The sequence below is a fragment of the Trichoplusia ni genome, unplaced genomic scaffold (assembly GCF_003590095.1).
Source record: "Trichoplusia ni isolate ovarian cell line Hi5 unplaced genomic scaffold, tn1 tig00003345, whole genome shotgun sequence".
NCBI lineage: Eukaryota > Metazoa > Arthropoda > Insecta > Lepidoptera > Noctuidae > Trichoplusia > Trichoplusia ni.
Genome location: NW_020800378.1, coordinates 16750 through 24302, shown reverse-complemented (window position 1 = coordinate 24302; position 7553 = coordinate 16750). Strand labels below are relative to the sequence as shown.

The 7553-nt window shown below is 38.5% G+C and overlaps 1 long non-coding RNA gene across 2 annotated transcripts; it reads left to right on the top strand.

Annotated features, from left to right (window-relative positions):
* Window positions 1-666: 666 nt before the first annotated feature.
* LOC113507855 lies at window positions 667-1671 on the top strand. Of its 2 annotated transcripts, XR_003401924.1 has the most exons (3): window positions 667-771; window positions 843-911; window positions 1013-1671. It is a non-coding gene; the product is annotated as an uncharacterized LOC113507855 (long non-coding RNA). The 2 variants fall into 2 exon arrangements; XR_003401923.1 differs by lacking the exon at window positions 1013-1671 and having other exon boundaries at window positions 843-921.
* Window positions 1672-7553: the final 5882 nt, after the last annotated feature.

The following is a 7553-nucleotide window of genomic DNA, read 5'->3' as shown; positions in this document are numbered from 1 at the left end:
CTATAAAACCTCTTGACGGCGCATCCAGTGCTTTGACGTTCGAAAACTATTAGTATTTTGTCGCCTATATAAGCTATCTGTATGAGTGACCATTTTAGTTTGTGTCCAAGTGTTAGACCTGTGCGCACGCTAAATTATCGTAAATTGTTAAAATTATTTTGCAATTAAAACGCATTAAAATGCCTTCTTGTGCGGTGAAGTGGTGTGGGAAACATTCCAAGACATCGAGTTACAAAAAGGATGGTATAACTTTTCACCGGTAAGTAAGCAGAACGATTATTTTATTTATTTTTGTAGGTTATACGAGATCTGTATGTGTCAAGATAAAATGGATGGCGGGTGACAGATGCAAAGGTGCAGAAACGCGCGTTTATGTCTTTTGGAAAAGTCTCTTTCTTTCATTAGTCAATTCTAATGCGGGTATCTCTTTCTTCCAATTTGTAGGTTTATCGTAAAAAATAGTGCTGTTACTTTTAGCTGAAGTCAATTCAAACAAATATCGATAATCACAAAATAAAATTTAAGAAAAATTATATGAAGAATTTCATTACTATTTTGCTCAATTAATTAAGTACATGTTTTCATTTTAGGTTTCCGAAGATTCCGGAACTAAAAGAAAAGTGGATGAATAAAATTAATAGGGAAAATTGTTCCCAACGAAAATACAGTGCTGTCTGTTCAAGGCACTTCACACCTGATTGTTTTGAGTATTTAAAACAACGTCGCCGTTTATTTAGTTCAGCAATACCAACAATGTTTCTACCAATTTTGGTACGATTTGTTTTATTGATAAAATGCTAAGAAAAGTCAAAACATAAATATAAAACATTATTTTATTACAGGCTTCACCTTATAGTTTGACTGAGTCTAATACTAACGTACCTGGGCCTTCGCATCACAATACCGGCCAAGTAAGTTGATTTTTTTTATGATAGGTCAGTGGATTAAATTTAATGTAACTGCGGTTGTTGTACCCGATATTTATTATATTTATATATTATTATATTTTCAGAGTTCAACAATGAATACCAAAGTAATAGTAGACCCAGAAATTGGTGAGCTCAGTCCACGAAAACGCAAATGAAACGACAAATAGACCATCTAATATATTCTCTAAATAACAAGAAAAAACATGTAAAGAGGCTTCAAGACAAAAATAGAGTGTTGGTAAAAAAAAATGCGAATCTAAAAGAAATTTTAAATACATTGTCTCAAAAATCTTATATAACCGAAGAAAATGAAAATATTTTATCCTGCATAGGTGTACAAAATCGAGAACTAGTTAAACGTCAAATACTTAAATCTAAAACAGGACATATGCCAAAACTAAAATACTCTCCAGAATTACGAGCGTTCGCTTTGACACTGCATTTCTATTCGCCAAAGGCATATAATTTTGTAAGAAAAACATTTAGTACATGTTTACCAGCCACGAGCACGCTCAGAAAGTGGTATCAGTCGGTTGATGGTAAACCAGGGTTTACGAAAGAGGCGATTGATGCCATTAAAATCAAAGCGACAGAATCAAAACAAAAACTTTACGCTACTATTATATTTGATGAAATGGCTATAAGAAGCGGAGTCGAATATCACCCCCAAGGCCGGAGGTATTATGGCCACGTTAGTTTCGGTACCAGCTTGGAAACAGATTGCCAAGATGAAGCCAAGGAAGCACTAGTATTTTTGTTGGTACCGATCAACGCTTCCTGGAAAATTCCAATTGGATATTTTTTAATAAATGGCGTTAACTCTGAGCAGAAAGTGGCTCTTTTAACGGAAGCCATTCATTTAGTAGAAGAAGCTGGTGTTGGAATTAAAGCTGTCACATTTGACGGTTGTCCAGCGAATTTGACGATGGCCAAAAAGTTAGGCTGTTCTTTTGAAGGTAGTAATTTCAATACTACCTTTAAAACCCCAGCAATGATGATAAAATTGCAGTATTTCTAGATCCGGCGCACATGATAAAGCTAATAAGAAATGCGTTCGAGTGCTATAAAAATTTTCAAGACAAACATGGTGAGACCATTTCCTGGCAACACCTTGTAAATTTACATAATTTGCAAGAAGCAGAAAATTTTCATCTTGCTAATCGCATCAGAGCAGCTCACATATTTTTTAAAAGTAAAATAATGAAAGTGAGCTTGGCTACCCAAATTTTTAGCAAGAGTGTGTCAGATTCACTCATGTTTTGCAAGGAACAACTCAATTTACGGGAATTTGAGCAGGTTACACCGACAGCACGTTTTTTGGACTTGATAAATGACCTATTTGATATCCTAGACTCGCATACCCACGGTTACGGCCTGAAAAGGGCGGTAAATGTTGAAAATGCAACCAATGTGCTAGTAAAACTTAGGGCTTCAAAAGATACTTTATTAAACTTGTCTACTCAGATAAAAATAAAAAATACTGATCAAACTGTTCTACTCATAAAATCACCAAGATATACTGGATTTCTAGGATTTTGTGTATGTATCGAAAGTGCGATATACCTTATCCAGGACCTCGTTGTAAATCCAAACTACGCATTAAAATACTTACCACTCCACAAAATCAGCCAGGATCATTTGGAGCATTTTTTTGGAAGTGTAAGATGTCATGGGGGTTCAAACAATAATCCCAGCGCTCGACAGTTCGAGAGTATTTATAAAAAGCTTCTCACCTATGCACAAATAAGAAATAGCGGCAGTGGAAATTGCTCTGCTTTACATCAAATGTCTATTTTGCAATGTACATCACCAGTGGATCGTATCAATGTCACAACACGATACAGAGACCTTACAGACACACATGAAAAGTCAATTGAAAGCGAAAATGTAGATTTTCCTGAACTTGAAGATCTTACACACGTTTCAGAATTTGGTGAAAGGGTTCTTGAATACATGGCCGGCTACACCGTCCATGCATTGATAAAGAAATTAAAATGTCAAACGTGTATTGGAGCTTTGATTGGCTTAGAAAATGTTAACTCCTTACAGTACCAAAAAGATCTAAATAAGAACAAGTTACTTTATGGTTCCACCACCGTTATAGAAATTTGTCGCCGTTGTGAAATGTACATAAAGAGGGCGATCAAAGAAAACGGATCCAAAGTACTGCCCTCAAAATGTAATACAGATTACTTCATCCGATTAGTTATGAAATCGTTCATCGGGAAAAAATTATTCCCGGAAATATTATTTCATCAATTTGAAGTAGAAAGCTCTAATCACTTGATTGATTTAACAAAATGCATAATCCAAAAGTACGTAGACGCTCGATTGTCATTTTTAACTAAGCACAATCAGGACCCTAAAGCTTTTATACGCAAAACTTACACTAAACTTATTCATTTTAAAAATCAGTAATAACTTATTTCGGTTTGTTCATTAATATTTAAATTCTAGTTTTTCGTTACCACCACCTTTACTATAATATCATTTTGAGAGCGTCAGAATTGTGAGTGTTTTTTTAAGAACTCTTAATTAAATCTCTTTGGCTTTGAAAGTTTTGAAGGTTTGTGTTTGTTTGTGTCTTTAAAATTAAAAAAAATACGGTTGGATAAAGTTGATTAAACATTTTATTTTTGTTTGGTGTATCATTTTTTATCCTAATGGTACTACTTTACATACCTACTGTGCACATTACCTACCACCACCTACAACCACATCAAGTTGCATATCTATTTCACAACCTCAATAATAAGGGCCGTTCTAGTACATTTTGCACATGGCAATTATAGATTATATGAAGTTTTTAACAAAATCACATTTATACATTATTTTATTTTACCATCATTACCTTTCATTTAAATAGGGTATTTCTACGACTATTTGTATGACACATTAATAGTCGAATTAAAAGAATCATAAAGTCGATTTATCGATATCGATTAATTTGGAAAAAAATTATTGAACGGCACTTTGCAGAAATATTTGTACTGACATTGTTGCATTAGCCAATCACAAGCGCGCATTTTTCTTCACTCCCCGACCCGCTGTTGTGAGTCGCGTTCTTAGAAGAAATAAGCCTATCGGCTCTCAAGTGGTTAGATTCTCTTTGGCGCCGAAGTTCGGGGCGCGTTTGGGTAGGATACACTGTCTTAGCGACCACTACCTACTTATTGCGGATGATACTTGCACATAAGTAGGTACATTTATTTAGTGCTTAATTATAATCCGTAAGCTTAACTCTGTATCGAAATTCTTCGCACATTACAAGAAATAATATCTCATAGCTTTGTTTTGTACCTGCTTAATAAACTTTTTTTTTAAATGCCGCTTCTCGGAAAACCTACCCGCAGGGGTACATTAAAGAAATCAAAATGTAATGAAGTAGAATATTCGACTCAAGATTTACCGTCTTTGCGTAGGAAACGAACCATTTCTTATAACCGTTTAAATAAAGCGCTGGAGATAGGTATTTTAGCCGAAAACGATTCTTCTCAACTAAATTTGTTTTTGTCATATTTTCAAGACATTAAGCAACATGCCGCTAGTTTTGAGGATGCGCATTTTACGATCCAGGAGATTCTCGATGACCCTGAAAATGAGGACAATGACCTTCAAGAAAGGTTTGATGCAATGTATTACAGATTGTTGTCAATCCATCGAACGTTATCTAAAACTGAATCAACTCGGTCTTGCGACACTGTTTCGTCGAATATTCGATTACCGAAAATCGTGCTTCCTAACTTTAGCGGCGACATTAAAAAATGGCCTGAGTATTATGATACGTTTAACACCTTAATACATAACTCAACATCGTTAACCGACACTGAGAAGCTTCATTATCTCGTATCGTCTCTGAGCGGCGATGCGCTGCTTGTTATCAAGCCTTTCCCTCTGACACACGAACACTACCGCGACGCATACGAAGCACTCACCGCGCGCTATAAGAATAAGCGGGATCTTGCGTTTACGTGTTGGCGGGATATTTTGAAAATTGAATTTAAGGTTTCCGACGCGCACGCATTTCGAAGGTCACTCGATTTATTCGAGGAAAACTTAAGCATTTTAAGGACTATTAATTTGCCGGTTAACCATTGGGATTTCATTTTAGTGTATCATATCTTATCGAAGGTCGACCAGAGGCTTCGTCGGGATTTTGAGGAAAAACATTCCGATGTAGAACTTCCTACTTATAACCAATTGCGAAATTTCCTGCAATCCAAGTGTGAGGCTTTATTGCGAGACACACATTTCGTTGAATCGGACAAACCTCAACCGAGGTCTAAATCTGCTCACCCGCAGCCCCAACCGCGCAGTTCTGCGTCACACACACTCGTTGCCGCTAAGCCCGCTACTACACAACAACTGAATGAAGGGGTACCAACGAATGTCCCATACACAAAAAAATGCACGTTTTGTTCAGATTTCCATTCCATTGCCGCATGTCCCGAGTTTCTTAAAAAATCGTTTGATGAACGTTTGCAGATCGCTACTGAGAAACACTGGTGCTTTAACTGTTTGAATCCATCTCATCAGTTAAAAGATTGTAAATCTATATTTTCGTGTCGCATATGCAAGAGAAACCACCACACCTTACTCCATCGCGATAAGTCTAGTGAGTCAAATCAGTCTTCATCGACATTAGTGTCAAGGTCGTTAACACACACCACTGTTCTACTGGCCACAGCAATGATTCAGGTCCGTGATGCCTTTGGCTCAATGCAATCGTTCCGAGCTCTTTTTGATACTGGAAGTCAAAGCAATTTTATCACGGAAAAGGCAGTGAAACGTCTAAGCTTACCACTTAGTCCAACTAACGACAACGTCAGCGGTATCGGAGATGCTTCAGCGCCGATTCTTGGTGACATCACGTGTTTGATAGGCACAAAGGATAAAATCTTATTTAAATTGAACTTGCACGTCATATCAACAATATGTGGCGATCAACCGATAGCAAAACTTAATACATCTGGGTGGACCCACATTGAATCGAAACCCTTAGCAGATCCTGGTTTTGATCTCCCGGGACCTATCGACATATTGCTCGGCGCGGAGGTGTTTGCTGACTCGCTTCTAAATCAACATATCAAAGGCAATGCAAATCAACCGATAGCTCTTAACTCTGTTTTCGGTTGGCTTCTTTTGGGCAAAACTCGTCTAGCTTCAAACACCTTAGTGCACGCATCGGGAAAAAACGACATCGACTTGAATTCGTTAGTTCAACGTTCTGGGAGTTAGACTGCGTACCCAAGGCGTCTCTTCTGACTCCAGAGGAGGTGTTGTGCGAACAAAAGTTCTTATCCGACCATTGCCGCGATACGTTTGGACGATACACAGTACGCTTACCATTCAAAGATGATAGCGAACCGAAGTTTGAAGGTTCTCGTGACGTTGCACTTAGACGATTTCATGCAATGGAACGTAGGCTGTCTCGTGACCCTGACTTACAAAAGGAATACGCGAATTTTATGACAGATTACTTGGACGCCGGTCATATGTCTTTGGTTCCCGGGAATGAACTCAGTCAGGGGAAATATTATATTCCACATCATTGCGTTTTGCGTCCTGACTCTGCTACCACCCGTCTCCGCGTTGTCTTTGACGCGTCGGCCAAGGATGCCCACTCTCGGTCTTTAAACGACACTCAACTAATCGGTCCCAAGTTACAACCGAACATTCTAGAAATTCTATTGCGATTTAGGGTACATAATATTGTTTTTATGGCTGATGTTCGACAAATGTACCGTCAAATTCTTATTTCCCAAGCCGATCGTGACTACCAGCGCATTTTTTGGAGAACCACTCCTACAGAATGTCTTCAAGAATACCGTTTGAATACTGTAACATATGGCGTTTCATCTTCACCCTTTCTTGCGTGTCGTACTCTGCGACAGCTTGCCGAGGACGAGGGCAATCAGTATCCCATAGCAAAGGGAATCATTCTGTCTGACGTATATATCGACGACGTGGCCAGTGGTTCCGACACGCTAGAACACGCCCAACAGGCAAAGGACCAACTAATCGCCTTGTTCAAATTAGGTGGCTTCCATCTTAGGAAGTGGGTGTCTAACAATGCGCAACTTCTGCTTGACCTCCCTATTCAAGATCGTCTCACTGGTTCTGTCTCTCTCGATAACTATGAAACTCAAATTTTAAAAATTCTCGGCCTAAAATGGGATCCTCACACAGATGCATTTCTTTTCGAAATCCAACCTCTCGACCGGCCTTGTACCAAACGATCGATTCTCAGCGAACTAGCTAGAGTGTTCGACCCTCTAGGATTTTTGTCTCCCATTACAATTCAAATCAAAACCTATATCCAGAAACTTTGGATCCTTGGTATCGGATGGGATCAAACACCGCCTGATGAGGTCATTGGTATGTGGAATACTTACAAGGTTCAATTATCACAGTTATCTCAAGTTCGAATTCCTCGCAGGTTAATTTGTTCTGATGTCAAATCGTTCGAGCTTCACGGGTTTTGTGACAGTTCCGAGGTAGCGTATGGTGCGGTAATATATTTTCGGGTTACTAACGGCAGCGGCAAGGTCACAACGTATCTGGTCTGTTCTAAGGCTCGTGTAACACCTCTTAAACGAATTTCATTGCCTCGTCTGGAGCTCT